A 17,207-nucleotide genomic window follows, 5' to 3' on the forward strand; every position below is an offset into this window, starting at 1 on the left:
GGGTACTGAGGCACAGAGCACATGCACAGCCCAGCCGGGACCCACCTGCTCTGCCTACGGGGCTGCAGTGGGGCCACAGCAAAGCCCGGGACACAGCATCCGGGAACACTGCCACATGCAGCTCTTCAGCACTGCCAGTGGGCAGGGGCCTTGTGCTGAGGGAACAGAGCAGGGAGCGGCAGCCACCTGACTTTGGCCATGAACTCGCTCTCCTCCAACCTGCCAATGAGAGGGGAGGCTGAGGCAGGCACAGGCCTCACTGGGCCCAGAGAGCAGGCAGGCAGGTACCAGGGAAATGGGACAGGGAAGGGCTCACTCATGTCCTGAATGGAACCTTGAAGCCAGGGGCAGCACATTGGGGCATTTTACACACACACCCCTAACCCGAGTCCTCAGCCCAGCCTTTGGCTGGGGCACAATGAGCCCATTTTACAGATGAGAAAACAGAGTCAGAAATGGCGCCTTCTTTCCCCCACACAGAGGCATAGGTAGAGTTGGACTGTGAATGCTGAGGACTCTACAGATTCTCAAGAGTCCAAGTGTCCATGTATGACCCAACTGACCACTCCCCAGGGGACCTGCCTCACCAGGTGCCACACCCCTCCCTTCAGATCCCCTCGCTGCAACTACACGTGTCCTCCCACTTCTTTAAATATAGGGCACCCCACCACCACCTTTGCACAGGCTTTTCCTCTGTTCCCCGTTTCCAGCCATTTAACTGCTATCCATCCCTCCCCTAAGGGAGGGTCTCCTCCTCCAGGAAGCCTCCCCATATTCCTTGGTCTGTGTAGCCTGTCTCAGCAGCCACATCATTTCCACCTGGTTCGCTGTCACCATCCCTGGGTGAGGCCCAGTCTTCCCTCACTTGAACCAGTACATCTCCCCAACCCCCCAGGCCATATCCCGGGGGGCCACGTGCTGTTCCCTGTGTAGGACCCGCCCTCTCTGGCTTCTCTGCCCATGTGTTCACTCCAATAGGGCCGTGTGCAGCCCCTGCTGAGCCCAGCTCTCCAGTCTGCACCAGTCCTAGGTTCCCTGAGGGGCATCTAGGTTGCCCTGGGGCAGGACACCTTGGGATCTGAGGTCCAGACCCACCAAGGGGTGAGTGCAGGCAGCTCGGCCCTGAGACCCCAGCAGCACCCACATCCACAGGGCTCCCGGCCACTGTCCAGCACAGTTCTGAGCCTGCTCAGGTTCCCCATCCTGCCCTCTGCCCACCATCCATGTCTTGGTTCCAAACTCAGTTTCTAGCACTCCCTGGTTATGGGGTCCAGAGCAAGCCACTGAACCGTTCTGTGCCTCAGTTTCCCACTCTGTAAACTGGGGAGAGGGACTGCACTACCACACAGGGCTGTAGTGGAATCAAGGGGACAACACAGGTGAAATGCTCCTCTCAGGCCCCAGCACGGGGCCTCACCCCACGGGAGCATGTCCGTCCCCTCCTTCACCAAAGCCACTCGCTGAGCCTGCTCCAGGCCTCGGAGGAAGCCCCTGACCCAAGCACTCCCGGAGGGAAAACAGCCCCGGCTGGGGCGGGGCAACCACAGCGTCTCTCTGGGTTCTCTCGCCAGCCTCACCAAGGCTGGCCCGGCCAGGTGCTCCCCTGCCCAACGCTGGGGTCCTGAGACACCTGGGCCACTCAACCCTGGCACAGGCCAGCTGTGGCCCGCTCTGCCCACACCTGCCTCCCACCACGTCTGGCTCATTCTGCAACCTCCACTTGGCAGTTTTACTTCCCTCACCCCTCTCTGAGCCATGGCTGGGATTGCCAGGACCGCACGCCAGGGAGGCAGGTGCCTCCCAGCCCACAGCGGGGCCACACACTTGGTCTTCACCCCAGCCCTCAGGCTGCCAGGGCTGGCCTTGCCTGTACCCAGCCCAGACACCCTGCTGGGAGAATGGCACAGGACAGAGGGTCCCACGCACCCCCTCCATGAGGAACAGCTGGCGTTTATTCAGGAAAGCAGGCAGTGAGGCGAGGAGTGGGGTCAGCCTCAGAGGTCACAACTGCTGGGGCCAGATGTGTGGGGGCTGTGCGGGTAACAGGGAGACATGGGCAGTAGAGGGGACAGGAAACAATGAGGTGTGGTGGGAACAGGGTAGACACATCCAGTACGAGCTGGAAGGTCAGCCAGGAGGCTACCGCAGGGAGAAAGGGGGGTCGGGGGTGACTCGGCCACAGACGGCAGCCAGGAAAATTGGGAAACAGCTCAGGGCCGGCCGTGGGGAGGTGGGGGGAAGAGGTTCCTGGGGGCTGCAGGCCAGGGCTCACCCCACTCCTCTTGTGAGTCCCCTTCCTCTCCCTGCCTGCCCTGTTCCCAAGCCAAGCCACAGAGGGAAGTGTGGCCTCAACCTGGCTGGCAGTAGCCTAGTAGATGCAGGAAGGAGCATGGACTCAGGCTCACACACGGCCCTGGCCCAGGGTAGCAGGAGACACACCCAGGGCAGAGGCCAGTCTGGTCCCTTCCCTACACGCCTCTGCCCTGGATGGGCCTCAGCTCAGCTCAGCTCAGCACCCCCTCCTCATTGTGTGGCCCCTCCAGGCTCAACCCCTGCTGAGAAGACAACCCCTGGCCCGGGATCTCTAAAGGTTGGAGCTGCTATGGGCCTCAATGTCCCCGCATGGAACAATGGCCCTTCCTCCCAGCGCTGTCTGAAAGGTTAAATGAGAGACCATCACAGAGAATCTGTCCAGCACAGGGTACGAAATCAGTTCCCTTCCTGGGCAGCACTGGCCCCCTCACTGTGCTCCATATGCTTCCATACCCGCCACACCTCTCAGGGCCTTTGCACATGCTGTCCCTCCTGCCTAGAACACACTCCTCTGTCTCCTCAATTCTGTGTTCCGCTGCCTCCTCCTCCAGAAAGCCCTCTTTGGCCCCTAGATGAGGTCAAGGCCCCAAGAGTCTCCCCCCCACAGACCACAAACTCCACAAAGGCAGGAGGGTAACTGGCTTGCCCACTGCTGTGCATTCTCATTAAATACATGAGGACTAAATGACTGAGTGAGTGAGTGAATGAGACACAACCCTCCAGACTCTCAGTGACCACGCAGTGCCGTGGAGGGTGAGAGTCTGCCTTGAGGGCAGCGGATGCCCGTGGAAGCCCCTGTCTCAGCCCTTCGGGTATCGGCAAGTTTCCCAGAGGAGATGACGCCACAGTCTGAAACCAGAAACTTAAAACTGCAAGGTCCCCAGTGCCCACTTCAGAGAAATCTAGGGCTGGAGGGCTGCCCTGTGAGTACTGTGAGAAGACACCCTGACCCACAGGTCCAAGGCCCTGCCAAGTCCCCCTCTCCCCCAACCCAGCCCTCTCCCTTGGGGTCACCCCACCACCCACCCAGGGCTGCTGCCTCCTGCCCTGGTCACCCTGGTGGCAGTGCCGTTGGGGCTAAGGCAGCACTGGGCGCGCGGCTGCTCGGCTGAGCCGGGCAGCTGGCAGCAGCGCAGCTCCGAACCAGCTGTTTGGATGACAAACTGCGTTCAAGCTTCATTAGGGTAATCACGGGCTCCCCTCCCGGCAGCGCCGCGGAGCGCGACTGTCAACCTGAACTAATCAAACCCGGCCCCAGGACACCCGCCCGCCTGGCTGACAAGCCGCTAAGCCGCGGAGCCACCTTGCGCTGCACACTCCCGCCGAGCCCCATCCGCTGGGGCCCTGGAGAGATGCCTCAGAGACCCGTGGTGCTCCCTGAGAGTGCTCCCTGTGAGTCCCGCTGGGGAGGCGGGCAGAGAGCACGGGGGAGGGACAGTGCGGGACACGAGCAAACAGGCATTCTCCTTTTCTAGCTGTAGAATCAGCCTGTGGGAAAGTGAGCAGACCCATACCATGCAGCAGGAGGGGTGGAACCAGGCCCAAACCCAGGTCTGCCAGGGCCCCACCCCCACCCATTGTTCCCACTGCCTCCCCTGCCCTTCTAGGCCAGGCAGACTGAGCCTGGAGCTCTGAGGTCAGAGTGAGCTGAGTGGCCTAGGCCCAGAGCCCTGCACAAGGTGCAAAGGGGCCTTAGAGGACTCTGTAGATGCAGGGGAGGCAAGTGCCCTGCCAGGCGCTGGGGCCACAGCTCCAGCAGGCACTGCTGTCCAGGGATCAATCTGCCCTGCAGGAAGCCTGCTTACCTCTCTGCTCAGCTGGCCGGTCCTGGGGAACCTGCCCCACATTCTCAGAATCAGAAGCGGTGGGTCTGGCTCTTTCACACAACGACTGGGGAGAGGGGGCCCAGAGAGGAATAGCAGTAGAAAGAGTATGGTCTCACGGGGTCAGAACTGTGGCGTTTTGAGTAGTGCCACCAGCTGCAGCGCTGGCATCCCATATGGGTACCAGTTCGAGTCCCAACTGCTCCACTTCCAATCCAATTCCCTGCTAATGTGCCTGGGAAAGCAACAGAAGATGGCCCAGGTGCTTTGGCCCCTGCATCCGCATGGGAGACCCAGAAGAAGCTCCTGGCTCCTGGCTTCAGACAGGCCCAGCTCCAGCCATTGCAGTCATTCAGGGAGTAAGCCAGTGGACGGAAGATCTCCCTGTCTCTCCCTCTCTAACTCTGCCTTTGAAATAAATAAACAAATCTTTTTTTTTTTTTTAAAGTGTGGTCTTTAGAGGCAAATGGATCTTCACTCATTCACTCATTCCTTCACCCATTCACTCAACAAATACGAGCTAAGAGGCTGCTACACGTCAGGCACTCGGCGTTTGCTGAATGAACAGATGACTGGAAGGATGAGGGGAGGAATCACTGAATGATGCTGCGAATGCAGCCGTGAATTCAACAGCCACCGTCGCTGCCTCCTGGAGTCTAATGGGAGAGCGGACGCTTAACAGATAATTCAGTACCAGACACGGGCAGTGTAGGAGAAGCACAAATTAGCCTCGAAACAGCTAGCGGGAGGGCCCCACCCGGCCGGCGGGGAAGGTCCTCCAGACTCCCTGGAGGAGGTGACACTCCAGCTGGGCCCTGAGGGTGTAAGCCAAGCAGAGGAAAGTGAGGGCAGACAGGAGGAGGGAAAAGCATGTGCTAAGGTCCAGAGGTAGGACGGAGCTCAGGGCTCTTGGGGACAAAGTGTTCATCCATGTGGCTGAAGGGTAGTGATAAGTTCGGGGGCTGAACTGGCCAGGCCAGGGGGAGGAGTTGGGTGGGGACAAGCAGGGCAGTTTCTCTGAGTGCTGCGTAGAGTGGGCAAGACAGTTCAAATCCTAGTTCTGCCACCTTCTGCCAAAGCAACAGCACGTTCGATGCACGCGGACACAGTGCTGACGTAAGGGCGTGCGGTGTGGTTCCACTTACGTGAAGTGCAAAGACGGACAAAGCCGATGTCCACTGCTAAGTGTCAGAGGGATGCTGCTGGCAACAGATAGGTGATGACTGGGCAGGGTGCGGGGAGCCTCCTGGGGTGCTGGGGAAGTTCTAGCTCTGGAGATGAGTAGGGAAAACACTTGTCTACAGATGTGCACTTAGGACGTGTGTACTTTTCTGTATTCTATCTCTGGGGCCGGCACTGTGGTGTAGAAGGTTAAGTTGCTGCTTGCAACATGGCATCCCGTGTGAGAGTGCAGGTTCCAGTCCCAGCTGCTCCTCTTCCAGTCCAGCTTCTTGCTAACACACCTGGGAAAGCAGCAGAAGATGGCCCAAGTACCTGGACCCCTTCCACCCAAGTAGGAGACTCGGGTGGGGTTCTAAGTCCCTGGCTTCAGAATGGCCCACCTTGGCTATTGCGAGAATTTGGGGAGTGAACCAGCAGACAGGAGATCTTTCTTTTACTGTCTCCCTCTCTGTCACTCTGCCTTTCAAGGAAATAAATCTTTAAGAAAAAAACAACTAAGGACAAAGCCCCCCTCCTCCATTCTGCCTTCTTAGTAGCTTCTGCATCTCTAAGACAGGGCCAGTGGCGAGAGCTGATTTGTTGCCCGGTTGATGAGGCTGGGGAGCACCCAGACGGCACACAAGCCTGGCTCACAGCCACTGCACCGTGAGTGCAGGCCACACCAAAGCAGAAAGGCGCCTGGCTTCCCCCACAACTTGGACCCCTCAGGCCTCAGTTTCCCCATCTGTAAGAAGCCAGGGCTCTCCACCTGCCTCCCAGGCAACAGGGAAATGGTGTAAAAACTGCATACCAGGTTCTTGTGCCACAAACCTGAGAGCAGGGTACCTGGTTCCCAGGCGTTTCTCCTGGCTCTGCTCAGCAGACACTGTCGGCAGCTCACTGCCCAGGGTCACACACAGGGCTCTGCGGCAGAAGCCAGGTCTACAGGTGCCCAGTCTGGATCAGGCCGTTCCTGCTCACCTACTGTGTGCTATGTGCCAGGGCCAGCCTGGGGCCTCCCCACAGGAGGAGCATCAACCCCCCACAGTGGCTCTTCCAGGACAGGGGGAACCCCGACCAAGGGGCGGACAGCCAAAGCTGCCATGTGTGACATTACCCTTGACACTGCAAGGGCAGCACAGTCAGGAGCTGCTACACAACAGGAGGCAGGGAGACGCCTGCTCCCTGTCCAGAGCCTGAATACCTCCCCTGCATCTCCAAGGCCGTGGGTGGCCTTGGGAAATCACATGATGTCATTATGGCCAGGATTACTGCAGGAGGAGCTGTCCATGACTCTAGTGACCTGCGGGCTGTGCCTGCTGCCAGCTCCATTTTACAGAAGAGGAAACTGAGGCTCTGAGAGCTTCCATGTCCCAGAACTGCCCTGATGAGGGGTCAGTGGGGAGCTGGATGGCTGGGATCCCCAAGGGCAGCCCACTAGGTGCAGCTCAAACTCCCAGAGCGGGAGCTGGTGTGGTCTCTGGCCTGTCCTCCTGACCACTTGGTGGCTGCTCACTCACTCACTCAGCCAGTCAACAAACACCTACTGGGTACATTAGGCACCAGCCTAGGGGGCGGAGCAGGCAACAAGGCCGCAGGGATGAGGACTTCGAATCAACAACAGCCCCATCTGTTACACACTCAGCCAATGCCAGGATCCACAACAATGGCTCTGGCAACACACCCAGCGTCTGCTCTGTGCCAGATGCTGGGCTCACTAGGTCCCATGTCAGCTAGGCTTCTGCATGGCCTCACAAAGGGGATACTGTACCATTGTACAGATGAGTACACGGGCCTCCAATTCTATGCCATGCTTGACACCAGTCTCAGTCTCTGAGGGGGGCAGACATGACCCCAGCCACATGGGCTTAGTCCTGTCTGTCCAGTGAGTGTTTTAGCCTTTCGCACACCTCATCTAATGGGACCCTCACCCTGGCACTCAACAAGGATGAATCCCGCAGGGCCTCAGGATGAACCTGGACCTGAGGCTCCATGCCTGTCCTGTGTTTCAAGTCTGGCAAAGTATAATACTCAGGGTGACACACTCTCTGAGCCCATAACCCAGCATGACTTTGACTTCTGCCTATGCCCCTGGAATCTGGGCTCCATGGTCACCAGAGACTGTCTCTGCCTGCAGCGTCCTGCCCATATCAGCTCACCTCCAGCAAAGATGCTGGCCCTTTCTGTCCACCCCCCATCCCCCCTGGCATGGGGAGTAAGGGAACCAGAGAAGAGAGCAGCCTCACCTGGGCTGCTCTCCTCACTGCACCTCCCACAACTGCAGCATCCTCCCTCCGGTCAGGAATACATGCCCCCAACCACCAGTCTCCACTGCCCCACCCACCCCTTCCCTGGCATCCCTCAGCTCTCCTGCACAGCTCCACCCACACCCAGCACAGGACACACCTTTGTTTGCTGTGGTCCCTGCCGTGCTGGGAGCTCGTCAAGGGCCAGGCCTGGGGCTGCTCTATTCACAAGCCCAGTCCACCTCCCTCGTCCCCAGCGCTGTGTGTGGTGCCCAGCAGGGCTCCCGTATCCTTAGTAAGTGAATAATCTGCTGAGAGAACATTGGCAGAGAGGATGTGGAAATGACCCTGACCCTGAGCAGGCAGCAGGGGGGAGGGAAGAAGAGTTTCAGACAGAAGGCAAAAGTGTGGCTACGAGGGGGCTCCAGGGCCCTCCGCATGCAGCCACTGTGTGGCAGGGCCCAAGATGTGAGAATGAGAGACTAGCAGGATCGTGGAGAGGCTGTCGGGAAGCCCTTCCGGGTTCTAGCTCTAGGGCGGTGGCTCCCAGCATTCAGATCAGCCCCAGCCCAGCTCCAAGCCCCCAGGCTTGCCCATGGTGAGCAACCAAGGTCTGGGGCCAGCCACCCTCTCCCCTGCCCACAGGCAGTGTCCTGGAACCCACCTTCAGGCCCAGAAACCAGCCTGCCACCTGTACAGGCTGTAGCCTGTGACCTTGGCCCTGCTGGCATGGCCTCTTCCAGCCAAGCAAACCAGCTGGCGCGAAAAGACAGAGCAGCTTGGGTGAGCTCCTCACTGCGGAGGGCGGCTCAGCATGGGCAAAGGCCGTCACTCACATGCTGGCTCCGGCCTGCAGGAGGCGGCAGTGGAGGGAAAAGCTGGCTGTGTCCAGGGCAGCAAACGATTCTTATATCCCATGCTGGGCCCACCTGGCACACCCTGGCACGGCTCGGGTGGTCAGGTAGGAAAAACCACCTCCTCTCTCTCTAGGTCCTAGGCCAGGCCCTTGGCTCCCACCTCTCCTGCCCTTAAATGACCCCAGCTTTAACCACCAGCTCTGGTTGCTTCTAGAGCCTTCCACCCAGGTGTTCCCCAGCTTAGTCCTCTCCTCTTCAACCTCGCATTTCCCCAGATGTCTCCAGGTGCCACATCTAGGTTTCTTCCCTCCTCAGCCCTCCACACCACATGGACTCTCCCGGCTCCAGCCTCACTGCCTTCTCCCTCTGTCTCCAAGACACTCTAAGATTCCCCACCACAAGGAGAATAAAATCCAGGACCCTCCCTGGGCCCACAGCCCTGCTACTCCAGCCACGCTGGCCTCCCCTCCGCTCCTTGGCAGGCGCAGCTCAGAGCTGCACCAGGGCCTGTGCAGCTGCCTCAGCCCGAGGTGCTCTCCCCCTTGATCTCACCACAGCTGGTGCTCATTGACAGGTCTCAGCTCCAACGTTTTCCCTTGGAGAGGCCTCCCCAGAGCACCCCGGCTAGAGGTGCCTGCAAATCCACCCCAGCCTAGTCACCTCATCATAACTGCTCCTCTCTGCTCCTTGCCCACTGTCTCCTCATCACGACCACTACAGCTGGGGCTGGGCAGTCAGACTGTGTCCTCAGGTCCTTGTGTACTCTAGGCCAGGACTCTATGGCCTGTAAATCACACAAGCCCACTGCCCACTCAACGCACGGACTGCCATTCTCACCCAGTGATTCGATCTGGCCACGTCGGGACTTGCAGGACCACTCTGTATGGCGCCGCCGCCGGTCTGAGGCCCCTGGGATCTGGCCCTCACTATTTCTCCAGTCCTGCCACTGGGGCTCCCCCTTTCACTGATTCCCAAACCCACATTGTGCCACAGTGCTCTCCCTTTCCCTTCTCTGCTGCCAGCTCCACTTACCTCCCCCCTACCTTCTCTGAGCAGCCTACCTGCTGCTCCCCCAGCCCTCAGAATCTCCACTCCGCCTCCTCTGTCACTTCTGTTTACAAATCCTGGGCCACACAGAGTGGCCCCATAGTTGCCCTACATCCTGCACTTTCACCCCTCCAAACCGTTGGCCCTTGCCCTTCCCTCCTCCTGAGTGTTATTCCTCCTTCTCCCAGCTGGATGAACTCCTATTCATCCTTCAAGACCCAACTCAAAATGTCACTTCTCTCATAAAATCCTGCTTCATTCATCTCTTGCATTAGTCAAAAATCTATTGGTAGCAAAAGATACACAACTCAAAATAAGCAAAAAGACAGAACATGTCCATTCATGTACCTGAAAATCCCAGGGGTGGACTGGAGACCCACAGTCCCTCCATCTCAGCTCTGCCCCTCTCCACATAGTGATCACATATCCAAGAGTGGCCATCTGGGACATGGCTGTGGAAAAGGTCAGCCAGCAGTGCCACACTCAGCCTCCAGGTTCCACCAGGGCCTAGGGAGCGGGTCTCAGTCTGCATACTCAGCTCTAAGTCAAAGTTCCAGGGAACCCTCTGATTGGCTCAGACGGGACACATGTCCGCTTCTCAACCAATCACCGTGGCCAGGCTGACAGCTTGGGCCCATATGGGTGTCATGCTCACCCTGGGCAGCAGGGGGAGTGCTCCCAGGAAGAGAACCAGCGAGGGCCAGAGTACTCCCTCTGGGCCTCCACATGCCCCACACACCCACCACAGGATCTGCTACCCACCCAGCATCCAGGGAGCACACAGCTGTGCAGCACAAGGGAGTCTGTCACCCTTACAGCTGGGTCCCTGGTGCCCACCCAGGGATAGCCTAGGAGAGAGGCCTGAGAAACTTCTCGAGGAGACAGCCAGAGCCAAGCAGCTGTGTAATAATGGGTTAACAGTCACCCCTGGCAGGCAGCAGATCTGCATTTTCACAGAGGCCTCAGCGGGACACAAAGCTTAAATGGCAAAGTCGGAGGGAGGTGCCCAGGGGGCCCTCTGCAGAGCCCAAGCCCAGCAGCCCAGCCTGGGGGACCACTCGGCCAATCCCAAAGAGCTCGCTAAGGGGCTGCGAGTGGAAGGGCTGGGAAAATAATTACCGAGGAGGCCCGGGAGGGAGGTGGGGAGGCTGGCGAGAGGCTTAATGAAAGTGCTAACGCGTTAGTGATTCCTGCCTGCTCGGGGAAGGCGGAGGCAGACAGCCATGTTGCCAGCTCCTGCGACTGAGGCTGCCAGGCGGGACGGGTTGGGCACAGCACGAGGCGGCAACAATAGGCACCTCTTCATCATCTGCCTCTCAACACGTGACTTCCAAAGGGCAATCGTAATATATTAAAGTCCAGATGACAGGAGATTTCAACACAGCTCGTATTAAATCGGGCTGGAGTCCATTCGGATGCATTACAAATAGAATGGCTAAAACTCCCCTGAAAAGAAATCACCGGGCGGCTCAGAGATCCCCGGTGACCAGGCTGTCCGTTCCCATTTTCCAGACAGGACCCTGGGCCCCAGGAGGTCACCTGCAAGGGGTGGGGGCTGGGCTCTTCCCAGAAGCATCCAGCCCTTGGAGCCCTTCCCCCCCCCACCCTGCCATGAGCAGCCCCTCTCTCCCCACCCGTACATCTGTTCATTCCCAGAAGAGCTGGTTGAGACAGGCAGATGTCACGGCCCCTTTAACAGATGCCCCCACAGAGCCTGGACCAGAGCCAACCAGTGAGGCCACACCACAGGGGCTCCACCCAGGACTCGCACTCCTGATCCAGTGCTCGTCCTCACACGAGGTGAGCACTTACTGGTCCGTGCAGTCTGCACTGTGGTCTTCAGTTTAGAACATCTCACGGCGGCTCCAGGTGAGAAACCGGAGACACAGAGAGGGTGAGCGACATGCTCGGGCCACGCAGCTGAACGGCCCCAGAACCAGGACTCAGAGCCTGGGTTTCAGACTCCAAAAATGAGTGCTTTTTGTTCAAACATCCTGCAGGGCACAGGGAGCACCTGGCACCTCCTGCCTGGTAATGGAGAGATCTGGGACTGCGGAGAGCCCGTGCCAGGGTCCTCTGGGCAGCAAACTGTCGGCAGAGCCGCGTCAGGAGTTGTGGCAGCTGCCTGAGGCCAGTACTGACTCTGCTTCCACTCCACATCAGCCAGGCACTTAGCATAGTGTGATCCTGACTGTGCAAATGAGGAAACTGAGGCTGGAGGAAGCAAAACCACATGCCTCAGAGAGCGACCCTCAGGAAGAGACTGGCACAGCCCAAAGGAGACTGACGCATCCAGGGGGTGGTCCTGGCCTGGCTGCTGCCCACCCCAGCAGCAAGCAGACCCTTGGCCAGCCAGGTGCTTGGGGAGCCCGGTCGGAGGCACACACTTAAGGGAAGAGATTGCAGGTGTCAGCAGCCTGCACCCCTCACACTGCCCCAGGATGCCTGAATGAAGTCCAGGGCAGACAAGAGTGGATCTGGGGACGGGATCCAACCCCTGCAGCAAAGGTCCCCCACTCACCCTGTCGACAGCCTGGTCTAGGGGACCCAGTAGGCCAGGAACTCAGTGACTATCAGGGTCCCCCCACATCAGGGTCTTTAAGAAAAGACTACAGAGGCCGCCGCTGTGGGGCAGTGGGTTAACGCCCTGGCCTGAAGCGCCGCATCTCATATGGGCGCCGGTTCTAGTCCTGGCTGCTCCTCTTCCAATCCAGCTCTCTGCTGTGGCCCGGGATGACCGTGGAAGATGGCCCAAGTCCTTGAACCCCTGCACCAGCGTGGGAGACCTGGAGGAAGCTCCTGGCTTTGGGTCGGCGCAGCTCCGGCCGTCACGGCCATCTGGGCAGTGAACCAGCAGATGGAAGACCTCTCTCTCTGTCTCCACCTCTCTCTGTAACTCTTTCAAATAAATAAAATAAATCTTTAAAAAAAAAAAAAAGAAGAAGAAGAAGACTACAGTGGCCAGCATTGTGGCATAGCGGGTAAAGCCACCGCCTGCAATGCTAGCATCCCATATGGGAACTGGTTCGAGCCTCAGCCGCTCCACTTCTGATCCAGCTCCCTGCTAATGTCCTGGGAAAGCAGCAGAGGATGCCTCAAGTGCTTGGCCCCCTGCACCCATGTGAAACTCCTGAAAGAAGTTCTTGGCTCCTGGTTTCAGACAGGCCCAGTTCCAGCCATTGCAGCCATCTGAGGAGTAAACCAGCAGATGGAAGATCGAAATCCCCCCACCTCTCCTTTTTTTCTCTGTAACTCTGCCTTTCAAATAAAAAAATCTTAAAAAAAAGACAAGACCATCAGTTCTGCCTCGATGGGCCCCTTGACACCTTCCAGATACCCCAAAGGAGGGAAGACTCCTTTCTAGGGGCCCTAGTAGGTCCTGCAGCCCCGCCCCCATCTGTTCCTGGGTCTGCTGCCTCAGGAGAGCTACGAAAGGGTAAGGCCACGTCTGGACTCCTTCTGTGGGACAAGACTTCTGTGCGGGAGGTTGTCGTAGGTGAATGAATGAGTGAACAAATGACAAACCAGTGCCTACCCACCTGCTGTGCAGTCACTTCCCACGGCGGCCCAGCAGCCATTTCTGTCCACCAAAGGGACCCCGAATGCATGAGACCAACCCTGGCCCACAGCTATCACCAGTCAAGGAAAGCAGGCCTGGAGGGCCCAGGGAGTCCCCAGTTTCAAAGCTGGGCAACTGTACCCCAGCCTCAGCCTCTGCCCTATCCTCATTTCAAGTCCACGCAAGCCATCCCCTCCCCACCCCACCCCACCCTGCCCTGAGGGGCACGGTCATGCCCATTCTACAGACAAGGACCTTCAAGTGCAGAGCGGCCGAGGCCCCAAGCCAAGGTCACACACAGTCATGAGGACGCACAAGGTCTCAACTGAGCTAGCGCCTGCAATCCTTCATCATCTCTTGCACACGCCAAAGCTGCCTCCTTCCCCATCATCAACGCAATAAAGGAGGGGAGGGAGGGGAAGGGGAAGGGGAGGAGGGAGCCCCCCGCTCCAGCCCGCAGCAGGCTCCTTTCTGGTCAGGGGAAAAGCCTCTAATGAAGGCCCCGCAGATGCCGCTGAGCCGGCGGTGTCAGCCTGGGAGCCCCGCGGAGCTGTGGGGCGAGCGTCTCTGCTCCCAATTAGCACACAGGTCCTCCATCAAAGCGCACGCCTGCTGCCAGGAGCAGAGGCCAGAGGGACGGCCCTCCTAGCAGTGGGAGGAGGCCGCAGCTCTCCAGCGGGCCCTGGCCTCTGCCCCTTGCCTTTTCTGTGGTGGGAGTATGAGGCCCCCAAGCCCCCCACTCACTCACACCCTCTCCAATCAGCCAGCTCAGGGCAGACGCCGTCACCCCGGGGGACGCGCTAATGAAGATGGCCGACATTAATCTCTTCCCTCTCCCGACAGGTCAATTTATAGTACCATGGGGAGCCCTGGCGCTTGGCCAGAGGGCCTGACATAACTCTCCTGGTTTCCCAGGAGGACATGGGGGTGGGCTTGATGGGGAGAGGGGGTTGGAGGCCCCTCAAACAGGGCAGGGAGGGCCCCCCACCTGAGCACTGCCCTCGGCTGGTCAGGTAGGAGAGGACCTTGGCCTCTGCACTGCACGGCTGCAGGTCAAGTCCTGCAGGTACCTGGGAGCAAAGCCAGCCCTAAGCCCCTCAGCCCAGGAGACCCCAGGGAGGCAGGAGACTTCGACTCTGCTCCTCGCCAAACCCAGTGGCATTCTGAGGGCTCTCAGGAGCTAAGATGCTCTGCTTCTACCAGACTGCCCAACATTCATTCCTCAGAGATCACCAGGGAAGCCATGCTGGGCCTGGCCCTAGCTGGGCCCTGGGGACACAGCTCCCCGTCCTCAGTGCAGTGGCGGAGGACAGCACGGAAGCGGCCCACCATGCTGAGAGCAATAATGGAAGGGTTTGCCTCTCCCTGGGAGGACCACAGAGAAGTCCAGGGATGAGCAGCGTAGGGGCTGGAAGTCACGAGAGGAGGTGTGCGGGGAGGACCCCTAGGACCAGGGGACATCAGCTCACGGCAGATCAAGGTTGAAGAGATGGGCAGGGCAGACCACGGGCAAGCCCAGTCTCAAGAGACAGCTGAGGAGTTTGGCCTAGTTTAGGTTCATGGACGGCTGAGCAGTTCACAAGCTCAGCGCTGCATTTACAGACAGCTCTGGTAATGGTGTTGCAAGACGATGGTCACAGGAGTCCATGGGCCTGGAGTCTCGGGTTTGGGTCCTGGGTGGCAGTGACACCACAGGCCTGGAGGAGGATTCAGAATTGGGCCTGATGCTAAACTTAAGAGGCTGGGAAGGTCCCAGCAGGCCCCCTAACCCAGGCCTGGGCTTGGAAGAAGTCAGGCCCCAAATGCTAGCTCTGGGTTCAAAATTCTGAGTAGGGCTAGACTCCTGCTGGAGGGAGTTTACTTGGGCAGAGGGGAAGCAGAGGCCTGGCACGTGCTGGGTGTGGGGCCAGGCAGGCCCCTGATGCTGGACAGAGCCCTTCTGTGGGAAGCACATGGGAGGCTGCCCCCCCCACCCCACCCCAGGCCCAAGCCCAGCCCTGACTCTGCACACACTCGTGTGCTCCATGAATCCCTGCTTTAAGAGGCGACCCTGAACCCAGGCTCCAGGCCCTCCCCACCTCCCACCTGCCTTCTTGCAGGGCTGCCTACCAGGTCTCCTCTAATCCCCTCTGTAACCTGGGAGTGTCCCTTTCTTCCTAGGCTGGAGACTCAAACCCCAAAGAGCCAAGACTTCTTTAAAACCTCTCAGAAGGCACCAGCGTCGGGGTCCAACTGACCCCAAAGCAGGAGAAAGAACAAGGCTGAAATGGAAAACCCAAACGCCAACAGTAGCTGCGTTATGGGGGTGGGACAATGGAAGATTTTTTTTTCTTCTTTTCGACAATGAAATATTCATAGCTCACTCTGTTGCTGTGTGTGCCCTGGAGGGGAGAGCAAAGCTGTCACCACCAGCTGCCCCAGGGGCAAATCCTGGCTCGGACACTTCCTAACTGGGGACCCTGAGCGAGCTATTTGCCCTCTCTTAGCCTCCGTTTTCTCATCTGTGCAATGGGGACAAACACCCCCACTTATGCAGAGGAGGTCCTGGCTGGCGCACAGTAGGCACGCAGTAAGTGCCAGCCTTTGAGCATCACGCCCCCGCGGCTCTCGCAACCTGTCCGGCCTCCAGAGGGAACTTGAGACGCCCCCACGTGCCAGACGCCGGCGCTGGGCGGGCCACCAGGTCCCGGGACGGTGCCCACACCCCCCCGCCCCCGCCGCGCCCGCGGTGCCCCCTTACCCTGGCGGCCGGAGGGCCGGCATCGGTCCCGCAGGAGAGCCCGGGCAACGGGGCCGGGCTCCGGAGCGCGGGGCGCGGGCGCGGGCAGGGCGCGCGGGGGCGCGGGCCGCGCGCTCCGGGCCGTGCGCCCCGCGGCCGCCGCGTCCTCGCCTCCAGCGCGGGCCCCGCGCGCCCCGGCCGGCCCGGGGGCAGGCCCTGCGCAGCGCCGCGCCGGGTGGGGGGCGGGCCTCGCGGGCCCTGGAGAGGCGCCCGGGCGGCGCGGGCTCCCGGCGGGCGCGGGCGGCGCCGCTGCGGTGGCCCCGCTGCTGAGTAGTGGGACGCGATTTACTGGCTGCAATTCCCGGCGCCCCTCGATGGCACTTAAGAGAGACCGGGAGGGAGCCGGGGAGAGCGGGCGGAGGGCGGGCGGGCGGGCGGAGGAGGGGCGGCGGGAGCCGTGCGCGCCGGCGGGGGAGGGGCGCGGGCGGGGGCGGGCGGGCGGGAGGTGGGGAGAGGCCCGGATGGAGGCGGCGGGCGGCCGCGGCGCGCCGGGCTGGGGTAGGGGGGGCCCTGCCTCCAGCCCCCGCCCACCCGCGCCCAGCCCCCAACGCACCGGCGCCGCTGGCGGGGGGGGGGGGGTAGGCCAGCTCCCCTTCACCGGCCCGCCGCACCCCACGCCTTCCAAACACCCCAGCGGCCCACCCTGCCCTACCTTCTCCCCGGCACAGTCCCCCCCCACTCCGGTCTGCACCACCCTTTTGCTCCAGTCAACCCCGCCACCAGAGATCAGAAACTCTTGGCCCGTGGGCCCACTCCAGCCTGAAGCCATGCTTGGTTTGGCACCATAGCATTTTTTGTTTTTAATTAGAATTAATTCCCATCATTTAAAAACCAGGAATTTTCACATGAAAATCCACATATCAGCTCTCAGTTTGCAAAAGAGGCTCGGACATCCCCCTCCCGCATTGCTGCTCCGCAGGGTCGGCACCAGACCCACCTGCCCGCCCCAGGCCTGCGTTCTCAGTCCTGCACCAGGCTTGCATGCCCCAGTGCCCCTGCAGCTCCCTCTCGGAGGGATGCCTGCCCCACCCTTGAAGGCCTCTCTTCTGGGAAGCCTCCCTCTCCGCGCCCACAGCCCTAGGGGGAGGTGGTGGCGCCTGCCCCACTGCCTGCTTCCTCGCTGGCTGGCACCGTGGCCTGCGGCTGCGTGCTCACCACAGGGCTGCTGCTCTCTGGCTGCAGGCTCCCTCCATCCTGGCTCCAGGCCTGGCCCACAGTAGGCGCTCGGTAAGTGTTGGCTGAGCGGCAGCTGAAGAAGAAGGGCCAGGACTGGGAATCCACGAGGAGGCCTGGGCCATGGCGGGCACCAGGCATGTCCCTACAGCTGACATGCATTTTAAAAGCCCCAAATGTTCGCTCAGGGCAGCACCCTCCAACCAGAGAAGCCAGTGGTTCCCACGCTTGTTTTCTCCACCTTGATCC

The 17,207-nt window shown here is 60.1% G+C and overlaps 1 protein-coding gene across 2 annotated transcripts in view; it reads right to left on the reverse strand.

Moving 5' to 3' along the window:
* TCF20 (transcription factor 20) overlaps positions 1 to 17,207 on the reverse strand; it is a 183,290-nt gene that overhangs the window by 146,326 nt on the left and 19,757 nt on the right. Inside the window, exon 1 of one of the 2 annotated variants that reach the window (XM_051834095.3) lies at positions 15,747 to 16,103. The exons of the other annotated variant lie outside the window; for it this stretch is intronic. The gene's annotated coding sequence lies outside the window, so the exon portion shown is untranslated. Of the gene's footprint in view, positions 1 to 15,746; positions 16,104 to 17,207 lie in introns of those variants that run through there. 2 annotated transcript variants of the gene reach the window in all.

Source organism: Oryctolagus cuniculus, chromosome 11, assembly GCF_051225735.1.
Source record: "Oryctolagus cuniculus isolate XC-2025 breed Fujian yellow rabbit chromosome 11, ASM5122573v1, whole genome shotgun sequence".
Taxonomy (NCBI): Eukaryota; Metazoa; Chordata; class Mammalia; order Lagomorpha; family Leporidae; genus Oryctolagus; species Oryctolagus cuniculus.